Here is an 18,801-nt window from a genome sequence, read left to right as displayed (position 1 = left end):
AACTTTCTCTCCCCTAAAAACCATTTCATACTTAAATCTCTTCCTATAAAAAAAAGTTTCATCTAAATACATATTATGGCTTTGATGCTTAACCATTAGATAAACTGGTCAACTGTTGTTCAAATGATTAATGGGAACTCTACATACCTCTTTTCTACATATCAATCTAAGTTTACTCAGTTGATTTTCAATTAGTTTAAGGTGAGGACTGGACGGGTATCTTTAGGATCACCTTTACGTTATTAGAAATTTGCTAGAGGAAAATAAAAAAGATAGAAAAGGAATTAGGCTATGCGTAGTGAATGGGCTACAAATGAGGGCGAATTGTGACACGTGGCGCCCAGTCAGCAAGAAGTGAGAATTTGTTTTTGGGTGTAATCGTGTAGGGGCTACAAATTGGGCTCACAGTATCTTTTTTATTATTTTCTTTTTATAATTAAACTAATCAAATAAAAACCAATTTATTTAAATAATTAAATAAAAATGCATTAAAATTAAAAAGAAATACATAAAATACATAACTAAAAATTAAAAAAAAATATATAACTAAAAAAAAATACTAATATCCATAATATTTGCGCATTTTTTCAATTCGTTGTCGTTGCAATAATATGGCCCCTTCGTGTAACCTGGCCGCTTTGAGAGATTCGTATTCTTTACTCATTTCCCGCAATTTCAACATAGTGGCAATCTTTTCGTGTTGTTTGTTGGTTTCTCTCATGGCATCGTTGAATCATACTTTTCGTGTTTTTTGATGATTCCTCTCATGGTAGCGGTGAGTTCCAAGGAATTCGGTTGGTTCGAGTTGTTTCAAGGATTCATTTTGCTAGATTTTTTGAAGAAGGTGTATGTTTATATAGATGTGAAATGGAGAAGAAGGATATGAAATGAAGAAGAAGGTTTATGTTTATATAGATATATAAATATATTGTTTTAATTATTTTTTTTATTGTTGACCGTTGTCAAATGGTCAAATTATTAAAATATTATTATTTTCTCACAACTTGGGCGACAATAACAATCCGCCCCCGCCCCTTTTCGCCCAAAAATCGCCGGGGGTGGGGGGGGTGGGGGCGGTGTTCTAGCCCCTTCGCGCCCAAAAATCACCCAAACTCACGCCCACTACATGTAGCCTTAGAGCTAGTTTGGTCTACCACTAGCTAGTTTCAGTTGATATTTAATATGTGTTACACCTTCTACTAACAAGTCACAACATAAGCCAATATGTCCCAATTCACCACTCCCTTAACAGTTAACGTCCGACGAAACCCGCCGGAGCTCATCGTTCCGGCTAAACCAACACCTCGAGAACTTAAGCCGCTCTCTGACATCGACGATCAGGCAGGCATTAGGTTTCAGCTTCCCATGATTCTCTTTTACCAACAAAATCCAACCATGAAAAATAAGAACCCCGCGAGTTTGATCAGGGATGCTTTAGCAAAGGTACTCGTGTTTTATTATCCGCTTGCTGACGGATAATAGAAGGTCCGGGGAGGAAGCTAATGGTGAACTGCACTGGGGAGGGTGTGTTGTTTATCGAGGCGGAGGCAGACGTTGCACTGAAGCAGTTTGGGGAGGCGCTTTACCCGCCGTTCCCTTGTATGGAAGAGCTCTTGTACGATGTTCCGGGCTCGGGAAGCATCATCGATTCACCATTGATGTTGTTTCAGGTTAATTTCTCATTTATATTGATTAATAATGCTCCATGCAAGGTATTTAATTTGCACATAGAATATCAACTTCCTTAGTCCTTAGTTAGATAATATGTAATATTGATAGTCACTTCAGGTTAAACACGACATATAAGATGTGATTACATGGGCTGGATATGAACACAACGTACACGATAACTATTGTATCATTTTTTTCAAACATGAACTTGTTTAAAAACACGTTACACGACAATACTTGTCTAGAGGCGTCATAAATATAATATTACATACTAAGTGAAAAAAAACTGCCAAAAGTTTATAAAAGTGATAATTAATATGTTAACAGATTTTTAATCTTTTAGACATGAATTAAAAAAGGTATTAGGCGTGTTGTCCCGTTAATACACAAAACTTATTAAACCCAAACTCAAACTTGTTTAATTTTGTGTCGCTTCGTGTCATGTTAACATGTACGAAGCGAAAAATTGTCAACCCTAGTTAAAATCAATCGAACCGTACATACCGAGCAAAAGCGTCCTGTTTGGCTGTTCGATTAATGATTTAGAATTTGAAAAATCGAGTTTCGTAGTTTGTTTACTGTTTACCGGATGAGTTATTAATAAGGAATAGTTAATTATTTTTTAAATTGTATAACTTCAATAAAAATGTATAAAACTAAAGTGTATTTTTATATGTAGAAGTAGAAACCAACAATTACAAAACGCATAGTTATCTTTCTTTTTTATATTTTTATTTTTGTTATTCGCTTATGTCTTAAGTGAAACTAAAATCTACAAGCATTTTGTTGAATATATACACCTTTATCACTGAATCAAGCTGGTGTTATATATATATAGTTATCTTTAATTATAAATTATAACACGTGTAGATTATTAATTTAATCAATTTTATTATCTTAAGTTTATTATTACACTTTTTTCGTAAAGCCTTATAAAAATAGTAAAACATTTTATATTTTAAATCTACAATGATAAGTTAATGAATTAAGAAGTTGTGATTACATCGAAACAGAACACAAATGAGTACCATATAATTTTATCGAACTTGTGAAGATTTAAGTACACGATTCAATGCTTAGATAATCGGCTCAAACCACCCTATCAAAACCATTTTCCGATATGACTGACCCAACTTACTTGGCCAGTTCAACTAATTCAACTGGTTCGGTTCAGCCTATAAGTTATGTCAAAATCGGCTACACCTTAACTTGAACACCTCTAAACCGTTTAATTTGTTATATTGTTGATTTATATTTTTAAAGACTTTGTATGTCAGATACAAATGTCTATGTTATGTGCATAAAAAAACTAATAATTAAATTAATATTTTCAAATAAAATAGTGTTTCATTTACAACGTTTACCTACGCATCTATAGGTTTTGTGTATGAAATTTCAAAACGAACACATAAAAGTCTTAATTAATAGATAATCCATCACATATTTGAACAAAAAACCGCAAATCCATAACATAATTAGAAACAAAAAACGACAAATCCATAGCATACTTGAAACAAAAAACCATTGAAGTAAATCATAACATCCATAAAAAGTATAATATCGGGTTTTGACGGACAGTGAAATGCCCGTTTGTAAGTATAACTATAGGCTTGAGACTTTAGGAGTGTATATATATATATTTTTTTTAAAATAAAAATCCACCCAGGTTACTAATAGGTTAATAGGTCTTTAACCTGTTAAGGCATGAATTTAAACATATCTTAAATATGTTGACCTATTTAAGACACGAAATATGTTAAGCTCAAACAAACCATTTAAAATCCGTTTCGTCTTGTGTTAACATGTCTGTGTCATAAATTAACAACCCTAGTTTCAAGGGTTTAATATGAACGAAAATAGTAAAGGTTATTGATTGCACAACATTTATTAGATTCAAAGTCATATTAATGCAAAGCATAGAGTAGATGATAACATTTCAAAATTGCAATACAATTTTTGATTACATTGCAAAGCATTTATTAGATATAAAGTCACACTAAAGCAAAATTAGTATTACAATTACAAAAAACGTTATTGCAATACATTTTTTTTTCAATAATGATAAAGAATTTTACTCTTAATATAAAATACAATTACCCTCTCTTTTCTCCCACTTCTTCTTTGTCAACGAGAAGTCTCTAGCCACTATTTTTTTATCAAGTAGAAACTAAAACACTCATAAATATACACCATTTTCACAATAAGACTTGAAACAGTACTGAAGAGGAAGGTCCCAGCAGAGCCCAGTTAGACCCGCAAGACTCACCTCAAAGAGGGACGTCTGCGCAGGTGAACCCGCAAGACTCACCTTCAACAGGGACGTCTGCGCAAAGGCTAAACTCGCAACCCCTTGAAGAGGGACGTCTGCGTAGAAACCAACTGGGCCCGCAGGACCCACCATGCTCAGAGACGTGACGTCCTTACGCGCAGTACGCAAGCTGTTCCCGCAGGAAAAGCCTCCCAATGGTGAAGTACTCCGCCTGTTCTCGTAGCTGCGGATACAAGCCATCAGGGAAGGCTACCTGCGCAGCAAAGCTACACGCACAAGGCACTTAACTCTTAAATAATTCAGTAATGTCACCTGAAGAAGGAGTGAGCAAGCCGGGAACACTCCCGCACAAAGCCGGGAGAACTCCCGCCCAAATGAGCCAGTCCGTACGATACTGGAGGATCTTTTGTACTGTACCTGACGAGGCATGGACAAAAGATCTGACCAAGGATACGACAGCTCACTGACAACAGTATGACGAGCAGCACGCTCTTGTACTGTATGTCACTATTAGCCGCTGCCTACTCACCAACCTGTCGGAGGACGTGCATAGCCTGCAGTTGGTGGAACAGGAATAGTACACAGCCGGCCTGGTCACTATCAGCCGCTGCCTATCCACCAACCACCAGCATGGCATGTGCGTAGCCCACAGTTGGCAGAACAGGAATACTATTCAGCCGGCTGTACCTTCTTAGAAACCTACCTTCGGCTATAAATACTCCAACACCTTGGAATGGTATGATCATCTTACATCTTATCTCATATCTCATATCTTGATATATTACATGATATATGCTCTAGTCATTCTCTTAATATACACTTATATTCAAGAGCAATCTAGTCTGATTCTCACGCCGGAGGGTGGTCACAAGGAGGTACCCCCCCTTCTCAGTGACGAGCTCACGGTGTCTGTTTTGCAGGTTATCAGAAGAACCATCTTTGCCGGATCTAACCCCTCGTGGGAAACATCTATTTAACCCCCAGATTATCCGTAATCTGCCCGGGGTCGATCAGTGTTTCTTCAAGTACGTTTACACCTCTTTAACACATTGATACAATTGAGCTAGAGGTCTTTTAATAGCCACTGCCTTTCATTTCCAAAACTCTACTTAAACCCTTCTCTGATCTCCTATCTCTCTTTATTGCTTTCAAGTACTCTTTTTTGTCTCCACCCCTCGACCGCCGACTTCTAGTCACCTGCCTAGTCCCTTGATATCTTCCTAGTGTTTCCCCGTTGAGTTTTCTAGATTACCTTTGTAGTTTATTTGGAAGGTATCTTGATGGTTGGTTCGGCGAGAACCCATCAAAACTCGAATCCTTCAACCTTTGTCATCCTTGCCGATTTTATTGATCCTTGATTTCTGACTTTAAACAAATTACTAAATACATTCAACTTCAAAACCTAATTATCTATGACGACCCACTGGGCCATCATGTTTGAATACCATTATATCTTAAAAAATATACTCACGTTACGTGCGCGCGTACAAACATTAATATATAGGGGTCTGTTATTGTACAATAATGGCTTATTGTACATTACGTACGCGACATTCCAGAGCGTTAGATTACAAAACAAGCGGTGATAGTTTCGTAAATAACCCGAAACTAGTTCGTGATCATATTCATCGATTGCAAATCGATCCTGATTCAAATTATAGATTCCTCGCTCTATCTCATCCAATTTCTAAACCCTAATCTGAGCTTAAAGTATGAAATCTCAAAAGTCAAAAACCAAAATCAAAATAAAACGTCATTGAACATCAAGAATAATCTTTCAGTTGATCAAAATTGATTATTTAATCAATCGAATTGATGTGTAAAAGACTTTATAATCATCAATCGATTAAGAAATTGAAAAAAAATAAACTCACTTGAGCTATGATAATTAGGGTTCAAATTATTATGTTTAAACGTTATGAACAAAACTGAAACGTTCAGTTCAAAACTTAACAATGTTGAGAACAAAAAGCTAAAAAGCTTAGTACAAAAATCTAATAACTTTATAGAAAAAGTCTAAGAATTTCCGAACAAAAATCTAAGAAGTTTAGAATAAAACTTAAAAGGTTTAGATGAAAAAGCTAAGAATTTCTGTAAAAAATCTAAGAAGTTTAGAACAAAAGTCTAAGAATTTAAGAACAAAAATTCAAAAAGTTAAGAACAAAACTTAAAAAGTTCAAAACAAAAAGATAAGAAATTTAATACAAAAATTTAAGAGGTTAAGAAAAAAAAATCTAAGAATTTCAAAACACAAATCTAAGAAGTTCGGATTAAAAGTCAAAGAAATTTAGTACAAAAGTATAATAAGTTCAGAACAAAAGTCTAAGAATTTCAAAACAAAAATCTAAAACGTTCAGAACAGAATTTAAAATGCTCATAACAAAATTTAAAACGTTTAGAACAAAAGCTAAGAAGTTAAATACAAAAATCTAAGAAGTTCAGAATAAAAACTTTAAACACTTAGCACAAACCTTTAAACGTTAACAAGATCATATATGAAAATAAGTTTTCTATAACATGAGATTGGACATTCAAATCACTTCATATAATATCGTACGTAATCATCAATCGACTTCAATTTGATCATCGTTTTCATCATGTGAACAAATCTAGAACGTATTTAGACTTTTATTAGTTCAAATCAATTTTCATATTTTCAATTCAACTGGAGTGTCTGCAATGGAGTCAATGACGATGGTTGAAGGTTGTAGCGGTTAATTGGATGAAAACGAATTGAAAGAATTTACAATATTGCCACCGCGTGTTTTTTGAAATCGATGATGTAGGAGTCGCGTACGTAATGTACGATAAGTGATTATTATATTGGATATTTTACCCACACACACACATATACGTATATATGTGTGTGTGTGTGTGCGCACACACACACGCGTAATGTGAGTATATTTTTGAAATCATAAATGTTTAAATTTAAATAAAAAGGCTCATGCGAGAAGTCATCTTAGTTTGTGTTTGTGTGTGTTTTTGAGTGTATGGAAGCAAATGTGAAAATGAGGGTTTAGATTTCTAGGAAGGTTTAAGGGTGTTTAAATACCCTCTTTCTTGCTCGGATCATGATCCGGAATGAAGTAGAGTGCTTGTGTGTGTTTTTGAGTGTATGGAGGCAAATGTGGAAATAAGGGTTTAGGTTTCTAGGGAGGTTTAAGGGTGTTTAAATACCCCAAAGCCCAAGAACCTAAGGCCTATTACCATAATTTATTCAATCTTTTATTGTTCAAGCCCACACTCTATTATTATTATTTAACTTAACTAAATAATAACACACCATTAAATAAATAAAATTCTTTTATTAATTATTATAAAAAATAGGATGTTATAAGTTGAAATTATTATAAACGATATACCTTTTGGATACCAATTACAAGAATAACAAGGATATATACTTTATATTTTCAACAACTTCAAACAGATAACAATTTATTTCTGAAAAAGAAATGCTTTAAACTTTTAATTAATCAAGTTTAAAATTTTTAAAAAGTAAACAAAAATGTTTTGTTTTATAATCTTATTTAATATCGTAAAGTTTTTTTAGTCAACTTATGTATATGTTATTATACGACTGAATTAAGATGTAACTTATTAAATTTGACATATAAAGTGCTATTTATTTAATAAAGTATAAAAAATAATATAACTAAATTATCTTTTTGTAATAAGCATGGAATATCTAATGATAACTCAAATTAAATAGAAAAATAAAGTAAAAATACAAATATTGATTAATACAGTTGAAGGGCATTTGCATATATTTTTTAATTGCCATTAACAAAATAAATTGTTTTTTCATAATAGTTTTTTCATATTTGAATATGGATATCTTGTTGGTTACTGATACATGTTCATCAACTTTTTATTGATAGGTGACCCGACTTTTATGCGGGGGTTTCATCCTTAGTGTACGCTCAATCATACCATGTGTGATGCAGCAGGATTTGTACAATTCATGATAGCATTAAGTGAAATCACAAATGGTGCATCCAAACCATCAACTTTACCTATATGGCGAAGAGAGTTGCTTTGTGCAAGAAACCCACCACGCATGACATGCACTCATCACGAGTATGATGAAGTTGAAGACAATACCAATGGTACAACCCTCTCATTAGATGACATGGAACGAAGTCATTTTTCTTTGGATCTGCTCAAATTTCAGCCATTCGTAGGTTTGTACCAACGCACCTACAAAAATGTTCCACCTTTGAGGTGCTAACAGCTTGCCTTTGGCGTTGCCGGACCATTGCATTAAAACCTAACCCCGAGGATGAGATGCGTATCATATGCCTTGTCAATGCACGTTCAAAGTTCAACCCTCCTCTTCCTATAGGATATTATGGAAATGCTATAGGCTTCCCAACCGCCATTTCCAAAGCTCAAGACCTATGTAACAAACCATTAGGTCACACATTAGAGCTTGTGATGAAAGCCAAATCTGATGTCACCGAAGAGTACATAAGATCTGTTGCTGACCTAATGGTTATCAAAGGACGACCCCACTTCACAATTGCACGAACCTATATTGTATCAGATTTGACGCGTGCCGGCGGTTTAACTGAAGTTGATTTCGGGTGGGGGAAGCCGGTCTATGCGGGGCCTTCCAAGGCCGGGGTAGGTGATATTCCATATGTTGCTAGTTTTTACGTGCGCTTTAAAAGCCCTAACGAGGAATCTGGAATCGTGGTACCCATATGGTTGCCAAGTGTCGCTATGAAGAGATTTGCCGAAGAGCTAAACACCATGCTGAAGCAAGAAAACGATCAAGTAATCCAGGAACACAAGTTACTCGCTCACCCCAAACTATAATTTTCATGGTGTAACTTGTATTTAATATTGCTATGAGTACTTTTTTATATAAATGTTATCAGAAAGATTATATTGTATGGTGTTGTTATTAAATAATCAATCAAAATGCTACTTAAGAGTTTACATGTAAAAACATATAATGAGTTTTATATGTTTATCATTGTATCTTTGATGAATTGATGTCACAAATTTTATTATATTAGCCGTATATGATTAATCATCATAATTAAACTTAAACAAGAGAAGAGACGAGATGATCCAAACAAACCAATTAAAAGTGTTGAAAGTAGCTAAAGATTGTATCAGTAATGAAATATTGTTTTAAGCAAACACACCAGGCTAGGTTTCAATGTAGACAAGAAGAAAAAATTTCAGAAAGATCACATAAAGATGGCACCCGCTGATTTAGCCATCAGCAGCAGCATTGCTTGAGCTTTTACGGTCGCTGTTCTGCTATAGTAGTTTTCTTGTCTTGATATCGTATCTTAAAATTCTGTATAATCAGTATATATTTAGGATTTTATTTTTCTATAAGACTACAACTTTTCTTTGATTTAATATCGTATCTAAAAATGATTCTTTTGTGTGGATCAGGTTGACCCGAAACATTTTCTCTCTCCAATATAGCTAATATCTATGTATAATTAGCATTTCCAATATGAATAGAAAAATTAAATTATTTCAATAAAAGAGTTTTTTTTTTAAATGATTTAGGAGGTTTCATGTTTTTTTTCCTAACCCAAATTAACACAACTATAAGTAAATAAGTCAAAAACTGGCACCGATAATATTAAGCGAAAGTGGAAGTTACCCTCCTTTTAAAGCGTTGATCTTTTCTCTTTTGACGAAACTTGATTAAGGCAACTTTGTAAGAATAAATATATAATAATATATTTATTTATATGTGACCATTATAATCGTTTATATAATACTAGTTTTTATCCCCCCGTAATACGAGGGTTGTTTTATATTATCTGTTTCTAATATTTATTTTTTTTTACTTTGTTCGCTACGATATTCGACCTTACATAGTTGGATGCCGTCGAGGCGTCGAGGGGACATAATTGACTATGATGACTAAATTGACAGAATTTCAAACTTTGGATTAAAGTTGCAAAAATATCAAACCACAGAGACGAAAATGACCATTAACTCAAAATAACAGTGAAAAAAGTCAAAAATACCCTTAAATTGACGGCATAGTTGGATGTTGTTAGACGGGTGAGACGTAATTAGCTAATGTTTAAAACTATGATAACTAAATTGACAAAATTTCAAACTTTGAACTGAAGTGACAAAAGTAGCAAATCACAGAGACGAAAATGGTCATTAATTCTTGTATGAAAGTTAATAATATACTTATGGTTTGATGATAAATTGTTTCACAAATAAATGAGATGTTATAAGCCGGTTTAAAAGCTATATGAGTTTGATGAGACCCAATACCTGTTTATTTTTTTTACTACAAAATTGGTTTTTAATTATAAATAATATATATATATATATATATCTTTTTTAAAATAAATCATATATTAATTTTTATTATATCCTATTTTATAGGATTTTTACATCAATAATTTGGTGAAAATAATTTTTAATTTAATGAGATGTTATAACCCGTTTAAGGAATATCTGGGTTTGGTAAGACCCATACCCATTAATTTGGGTCAAATGCATGAGAAGCCTTGATTTAAAAATCAAGCAAATCTGGTGACTCCAAAAAAAGGGGGGGCGACCACATCGCGACACGTAGGATTTTTATATCTTCGTTTATATATATTATAGATTAGATGAAAATATTCATTATAACTTATTATATATTGACTTATTAATTGTTGACTAACCATATTACTCTTATTAGTTATTAACGTTTTCCCTTGGGTGTATTTAAGGGAGAGAATAACTTAACACCATAATCTAATCTTAAACATAAACCAAAATTGTGCCCCTTCCCTCCCCCCCCTCCCCTCTCTCTCTCTCTCTCTCTCTCTGTCAAGAAATCCTAAACCTCATTCTTAACTATATATCCTAGAGGGGAGATCGACCAAGCTGACAACCATGTCGTCTACATCATTATCTATGTTGTAACATGCACGCATGTTTATATTATATTCATGTGTTGTATTACTATCATGAAGAACTTAACAACATTTGGTATCAGAACGATGTTGATTAATCAGTTATTCATGTTTTTTTACCTAAATCTGAAATTAAATTGGAAAACATGGATTAAAACTTGATGAACCAAAATTTAGTATTCGGTTTTATCATTAAACCCGATTTCACCATGAAAATCATTTTTATAACTTGTTTGGAATCATTAAAATCTATATTTGATAAACCCCAATATTTTCAAAATCTGTTAAAATCATGTTGAAGGTTTCGATTCCAGAAAATCTAATAATTTAATCATGAATAATTCATTAGGGTACATAGAATTGTTCATGATGTTCATCTTAATTTCAAACACATATTTTCTTAGAAATGTAATTCTATAATGTAAAGGGACCAAATAATAATATTCTTCCCATTCAAACAAGATTGTCTATCGACCAAACCCTGTTATGGGTCCACCCTAACCCTGTGATTGTTATCAAACCAAGAATACTTGAACATCACAAAAGTGCAATGAGCAACACCATAATTGTTAGTATCAAAAGTATAAGTCAAGGGTAATGTTGTCATAGTTAGTAAGTCAAATGACTAAAAGTGCAATAGTTGTAATAGTTAGTTGGGAAGTCAGTTAGCAAAGTCTGTTACAATAGTTGTATAACTACTGGATTGATGAGTAATGAAAAGATAGCTATTGATTGTGATATCTTCTTCTCTATTGAATCTTTATCATAATTTCTAGCTAACAAACTGGTGTCAAAGCTATTCTTTCCTTGGAACCCACTTGATTTCTTCATCAAATCCAGTTCATCATTCAATCTGTTAATTTTTTTCTTAGTTTCAATTCACTGAAATTGATCATTGCTCGATCAATTTCAATCTCTATTACATTCAATTTCGTTTCAATTCTTCAAGAATTGATCATCGCTCGATCAATTCATTTTTGCCCCAATTTCAATCAATTTTTCCCTGATATCAATTTAGTTTTCAATCAGTAATGACTACTCGTAATATGTCAATGGATCAACGAGTGCAAGAGCACGATGTAGTTTTGAATCGTTTGGAGTCGGCTATCACAGAGAATGAAGAGAACATCGCTTCAATGAAGACACAAATGGAGAATCAAATGAACAAGCTTATCCAGTGTAACACCCCGGCTAAAGCGGAAACGCCTGAGTGTGACGTACAGCTTGCCCAAAACACATGTGACACTATTAAGTGACAATATTATCATTAATTAATTTAAGCATCAACTACACAAATTTGCAACAACAAATACAAGGGAAATACAAGAACAATTAACATTTGTCCATTTATTAATATAACCTAAGTTCTAGTGTCTTCGTCACGACAGCATACTCTACATAAGGTACCTGTAGCATATATATAAAATAAAGGTCAACTATATGAATAGTTGGTGAGTTCACACAAGTTTTGATATAAGTACTTAAAAAATCTACAATTCCATGAACAAGTGTAAATGAGCAAGGTCCTTTCCAGTTGGGATTGTGCACCAATGTACTCGGATAATAGCGCAAATAAGTGTCTTTTCCGTTGGTAACAACCAACGTACTCGGATCAGGGGGTCCCTATTCCACTCATAACATCGAGGTCCTGATTGCATAGGGGGGCGTATGATCATACTTAATGAGGAAACCATGAGCACGTAATCTTTGAGCAAGTAAGCAAATAAAATACACAAGTCCATGTAACGAATTGTAGTTTGTAAATAATGAATAAACGAAATCGTAATGTTGATAGGATATATATATGCTACCCCCAAAATATGTGAAAGCGTTAAAAAGGGGGTGTGAGAAACTCACCTTGAAGTTGAAGACAAACTTGAAATAAAACCGAAAGTGTGTAAATGAAACCGAAGCAACTGAACGTCACGAACTAGAATTAAAAGTACAAAATCAATTATTAACTAACAACTAATAAAAGTAAATAAATCGATTTTTCGGGGATTAGAAGTGTTTAAATGTATATTTTATCGTTTTATGGCGTTTTGATAATTTAATATTATTGTTAAGTCTTAACGAATTTTAACGAATTGTTAATAAATTATGTATTTATATTAGTTTAGATTATGAGATTGATATCAAGTTTGAATATTATAAGGGTTATGGAAATATTGGTGTTACTATTTTATTTTGAAAACAAGGGTGTTAACGGATTATAAAGTTTAACGAAAAAAAAACAATATATATATTTTAAACGTGTTTAAACGAGTTTGAAAGATTGGTTGTTAGGTGTCAAATGATAAATAGATTTTATAACTAATTTTGTTTAACTTAATATAATTTTATTTGATTTACATAATTTTTATAAATTTTATTTGGTTTAATATATAATAGAAAAATGTTTAAAAAGAAAATAAACGACAAAAACGGCCTGACCCGGATTCGAACCCGGGTCCTTGTGGCCAAACAAAGATGTCTCAACCGGTGGACCATCTTTTCTTTTGTTAAAGTGTAAGTCCCTCCGGGGCGTCACTGATCGATACGAGATCCGCACGAGGTCTAGGAGTGCGGAATCCTCCTAGACTCGTTTAATGGTGTAGGTGACGAAGAACACGATTACACATAAACAAACACACGAATGGGATAAAACGAATCTGCAGATCCTTTATATAATAACCAAACCACGTTACATACCGAACAAAACAAAAAACACGGCCGACCCGAGGTGAGCTCTACCTCGGGCTGTCCCACACGACTCTCCCTCTCGGTTTCTCTCTAGACAATGACAGCTACACAAAACACTCTCACTTTTCTGGATATCAAACCCTAAACAAGACACACACACATATATATGAATAACCAACTTCGCGGGCTTGGGCTTGGGCTTGGGCCTGTAGGCGAAGTTGTTTTAACTTCGCCTATGGTGAAGTTGTTCTAACTTCACCACTTCGTCTCCGCTGGTCAGAATTGCATAGCGACGGTCACAAAATGCACCAACAGACTCCCCTTTGACCGTTGCTCTCAATTCTAACAAACACAAAAGATCATCTGTTACAAAACATGCACCAACATACACCCCCTTATCTGATGATCTTCTGTTTTCTTCTTCTGGTAGGACTCGATTGCACTGTGGTCATCCATCCTGTCTTCAATCAGCCGTGTCTGAAACTGTCTTGTAGCTCCACAAATCTACCAATCACCCGACGTCTTCCATATCAGATCTCCCCTTCAGTGTAAGCTCCTCCGAACAATATCAATCGAGATCTTTGACCTGCATCCCCGTGCCTAATCGATCATCTCAACCAACACGTGAAGTTGTTCCTAACTTCACCAACACATGAAGAAGTTCTTTTAACTTCACCAACACGTGAAGTTGTGCTCCCTCCACAACTTCACCCAACTAGTCGGAATTGCAAAGTAAGATAAGGTTCAATCTTCAACTACTCAACATCAAGTGATCAGTTTCATCACAAAACCACCTTAATCTAACACACATGACCATTAATAAATCCGAAGCATCTTCAATCACCAGGGATAACGATCAAGAACTTAAACATTTTAATTCCCGATTAAATCCAACTTGTTCCAAAATTTTCACCTTAACAAATAAGCATCCCAGATGCTCGTATCCCACGTTTTCAGGATCCAATTCTCGAACGCCTTGAAAATAACATAAATAATATGCTCTGACCGCAATCCAGTAATGATGAAAACCCGAACAAAATTTGATTTTCTTCAGTTGGTCAACCTCGAACAACACTTATTTCTTGGCCCAAAAACACCCAAATATGTGTCAATATCCAGTTTCAAACAATATCACATTCGCAACTTCAACTCCATATCCAGAGTTGACCCATATTTGTTCACACGTAAGACCAAAAGATATCAAGTTTCACTCGTCGTCGGAACAACGTTTTCGGTCTCACAATAATCGTGTAAACCTGGCCATTCGGACGAAAACTCCAAACAATTCCTTTTTTTTAAGTTTTTTTTTATAACTTCGTCAAAAGTCAACTTCGCCAAAAGTCAACTTCGCCAAAAAGTCAACTCCGCCAAAAAAGTCAACTTCGCCAAAAAAGTCAACTTTGCCAAAACCCTAAAATTTTAGCGACAACTTCGCCTGAACCCTATAACTTCGCCGACGACGGCTGTTCGGCCAAAAACATATCAGAAATGGCCTGAAAACACCAAAACGCAGATCTCGAACCATAGCATAAGAGCCTAAGGCTCTGATACCACTTGTAAGTCCCCCCGGGGCGTCGCTGATCGATATGAGATCTGCACGAGGTCTAGGAGTGCGGAATCCTTCTAGACTCGTTTAATGGTGTAGGTGACGAAGAACACGATTACACATAAACAAACACACGAATGGGATAAAACGAATCTGCAGATCCTTTATATAATAACCAAACCACGTTACATACCGAACAAAACAAAAAACACGGCCGACCCGAGGTGAGCTCTACCTCGGGCCGTCCCACACGACTCTCCCTCTCGGTTTCTCTCTAGACAATGACAGCTACACAAAACTCTCTCACTTTTCTGGATACCAAACCCTAAACAAGACACACACACACACACACACATATATATATATATAGATAACCAACTTCACGGGCTTGGGCTTGGGCCTGTAGGCGAAGTTGTTTTAACTTATATGTGTGTGTCTTGTATGTGTGTGTGTCTTGTGTGTGGTTATCTATATATATATAGATAAATTCGACTATATATATATAGGCGAAGTTGTTTTAACTTCGCCTATGGTGAAGTTGTTCTATATGTGTGTGTGTCTTGTGTGTGGTTATCTATATATATATAGTGTGTGTGTCTTGTGTGTGGTTATCTATATATATATAGGCGAAGTTGTTTTAACTTCGCCTATGGTGAAGTTGTTCTAACTTCGACTATGGTGAAGTTGTTCTAACTTCGACTATGGTGAAGTTGTTCTAACTTCACCACTTCGTCTCCGCTGGTCAGAATTGCATAACGACGGTCACAAAATGCACCAACAGACTCCCCTTTGACCGTTGCTCTCAATTCTAACAAATACAAAAGATCATCTGTTACAAAACATGCACCAACATAAAGCTAGCAGAAAAAAATAATTTAAATAAAACAGTTTATGTTCTTCATTTTCCTCATACAAAACCCTAGGTTTTCAATTCTCCATATTCGTTCTAGATTTGATTGATTTAGGTTGGGGTTTTTGTTGGATCAAAACAATGAAAACCCACCTATCAATTATCTCTAATGATGTCGGAATGAGGTTGAACGACGAGTTGGCCGGAATGGAACTTGAATGAGTTAATCGGTGATATTAGAGAGTTTGTTGTTACGTTTTGTGTTTGTAGCACATTTAGAAGGAGGTTAGGATGTTATTTATAGCCTCAATTGATCCGTTGGATGTTTAATTCGAGTTATTACGATTTTAATAATATCCGGCGGTTTAGGTGATTAGTGGGTGTTAATGGTGAAGTTAATAGCGTAATAATGTTTATAATTAGTGGAGATAACGTTTCGATGCATAATACGGGTTAAACGACGCATAATTGTGATGTTTTAAGGGCTGCCGGAGCTTCGCTGGAAACACGCCGCCGCCGGTGGATTTTTATGCTGGAAAAACGTGGAAGGAGTTAGGGACGGCTGCTGCTGCATTTTGTATTATTATTATTACTATTAATTTAAATACAATTTACATATTTAGCCCCTGTACTTTCATTTTATATTAAAACTGAAGTTAAAGAATGTTTACAAATTGAACCTTGTACTTTTCAATGTTATATAATAGTGTAATAAAATGTTATGGATTATTTTTATATTATACCCGTCTAGTTTGCGACTCGTTTAAATATAGACATTTAATATCGGAGATTCGTTATTGAACAATACGAAATAGATACACAACGAATAACGACTATAACGCATCGTAAATATTATTAAATAAATAAACAATAATTATATGTATAATAAAAGAATTATACCAATACATCGAAACATCAAAATGAGTCGGTTGACGAACACGCATAGAACGTAACTTGAAATATACATTTATATTTATACATATATCTATAAATAAAACCGAAAATTTGAAACGAGTCGGATTTTCGGGTTTGAAAAGTAACGAATGTTACAGGACTTACAACTTTTGGAAATTTCGTTCCGAAATTAAAATAAAAATAAATATTTTAAAAGAGAACAAATAATATACGGAGTTGTTAAAAATTTTAACAATTTTATACATACATATTTAAAATAAGATAACGCTGATCTTTGAATGACCCGAAAGAACGCCACAAATAGAAAATATGACAAGGACACTTATATATAGGATGTACCAGCTGCGTATCCAAAATGCCCTTATCAAATTTTATTTGTCCCGTTTCCCAAAATCATTCCAAGTTCTGAGTTATTTCACACAACCGGACTTATTATATTTTCCATTCGACGACTTTGATAATTACGTGTCGACCCATAATTGCCTCTATCGTCGGATGGTCCATATAACTTGCTCTATTGTGTGGTTTTAGACCCTATACTTTAGGTAATTAAATAAAATTTTCATATAAAACATTGAAATAATAATGAATTAAAAGGGTAAAAACATTACAAACACATTGATAAACCATTCAGGCCAAGAACATTGCGAAAACACTAAATCAAGTAAATAAGATCATCGTGTCTAAACCAAGTAAACGATGTTGAAAACGAATTAGACGAGGTAATGAAGTTAATAGATGAAACATTTATAATTATGAACATCGTAACATATAATTGAAATAATGGGGTCGAGAATAACGTGGTAAGTAAACGTAGCATTTAACCAACGAAATATGAATATGTAAATTGATAACGCATTGGGTTCGAGAATAGCTTAGATAAACGAAACTTTTAAGTGTCAAAATATCATGATATTTAACAAATGAGAATTTCCAATAAAACATCGACGTGACCAATGGCAACATTGAGATGAATAAACAATTATATCTTACCAACATGTAAATTGATAATAACTTGAAATGAAATGGATAAACGAATTTTTAATATTAAAATATTAAAACCGATTAAGTTTGTGAAAAGAAACATTCTCAAAGTAAAAAACTGATATTTCGAAATCAAAATAAAGTATTTGTTCCAGACTGATGAAATCAAGAAAAACAAAATGGTTTAATTATAACATCAAGTGAACGAGAAGTACACGAATACAAAAAAAACAATTTGTGTAAAAAAAAATATAACATAGAATAAACTCGGCATGTACATGGGACACAGTCCCGATTCTAAGTAAACGAGTTCGTTTGGAGAGACCCGGTCACCGATAGTAAAGTGTAGAAATAAAATAAAAATACGTTTCTATTAAGTAACTATGTACACATACACGTTCATAGTCCCAATTTCCACTTAACGGTTATGTTGATGGGGAATTGGTCATAGATCACAAAATTTGAAATAACAGACGTAAACCGATTTAGCAAAGCGAACAAAAATGATGTACGAATTTACATTTCGTAAAAATACAAACGAATATGGACCATGGATCAATGAACTTCTTAACAATATTCTAAAGAAGTGGATAAAAATCACTTTGGGGTAAGTTCAAAACATATGTGAATGAGAAAATAAAGAAAAGTAAATGTAGCTTTTGACGTTTGTCTTCTCGAGTGTCGATTCATTTGGGGTATGAGAGGTTGATTGGAGGTGGTGCCATGATGTCTTAACCGAAACTCATTGGCGTTAACGAATGGGAAAGAAAGGGAGAGATAAAACATATATTTTAATTTACCAAAAATCGGTTGTATATCGGTTGTAAATAAATCAGAGTTGCGTTATATTGCGGAAGACTTATAAAACTTTAAGGATCGAAAATGTAATTTATATATACATTCAAAAGACGGGAATTATAAAATACCCGTTTAGAGTTGTTAACCAAAGATTACATGTTTATGTTTACAAACCACCATATTAAGT

At 34.0% G+C, this 18,801-nt stretch overlaps 1 pseudogene across 1 annotated transcript; it reads left to right on the top strand.

Moving 5' to 3' along the window:
• The first annotated feature begins 1,148 nt into the window (after positions 1–1,148).
• Positions 1,149–8,895, top strand: LOC143540146 (benzyl alcohol O-benzoyltransferase-like; annotated as a pseudogene). The gene is made up of 2 exons (XR_013136549.1): positions 1,149–1,670; positions 7,822–8,895. The product of XR_013136549.1 is annotated as a benzyl alcohol O-benzoyltransferase-like (transcript).
• The last annotated feature ends 9,906 nt before the right edge of the window (positions 8,896–18,801 follow it).

This window comes from Bidens hawaiensis, unplaced genomic scaffold (assembly GCF_021521415.1).
Source record: "Bidens hawaiensis isolate Kalapana, Puna unplaced genomic scaffold, B.hawaiensis_p1.1 tig00012141_1, whole genome shotgun sequence".
NCBI classification, from domain to species: Eukaryota; Viridiplantae; Streptophyta; class Magnoliopsida; order Asterales; family Asteraceae; genus Bidens; species Bidens hawaiensis.
Note: the sequence above shows the minus strand (reverse complement) of the source record. Positions and strands in the feature narration are given on the sequence as shown.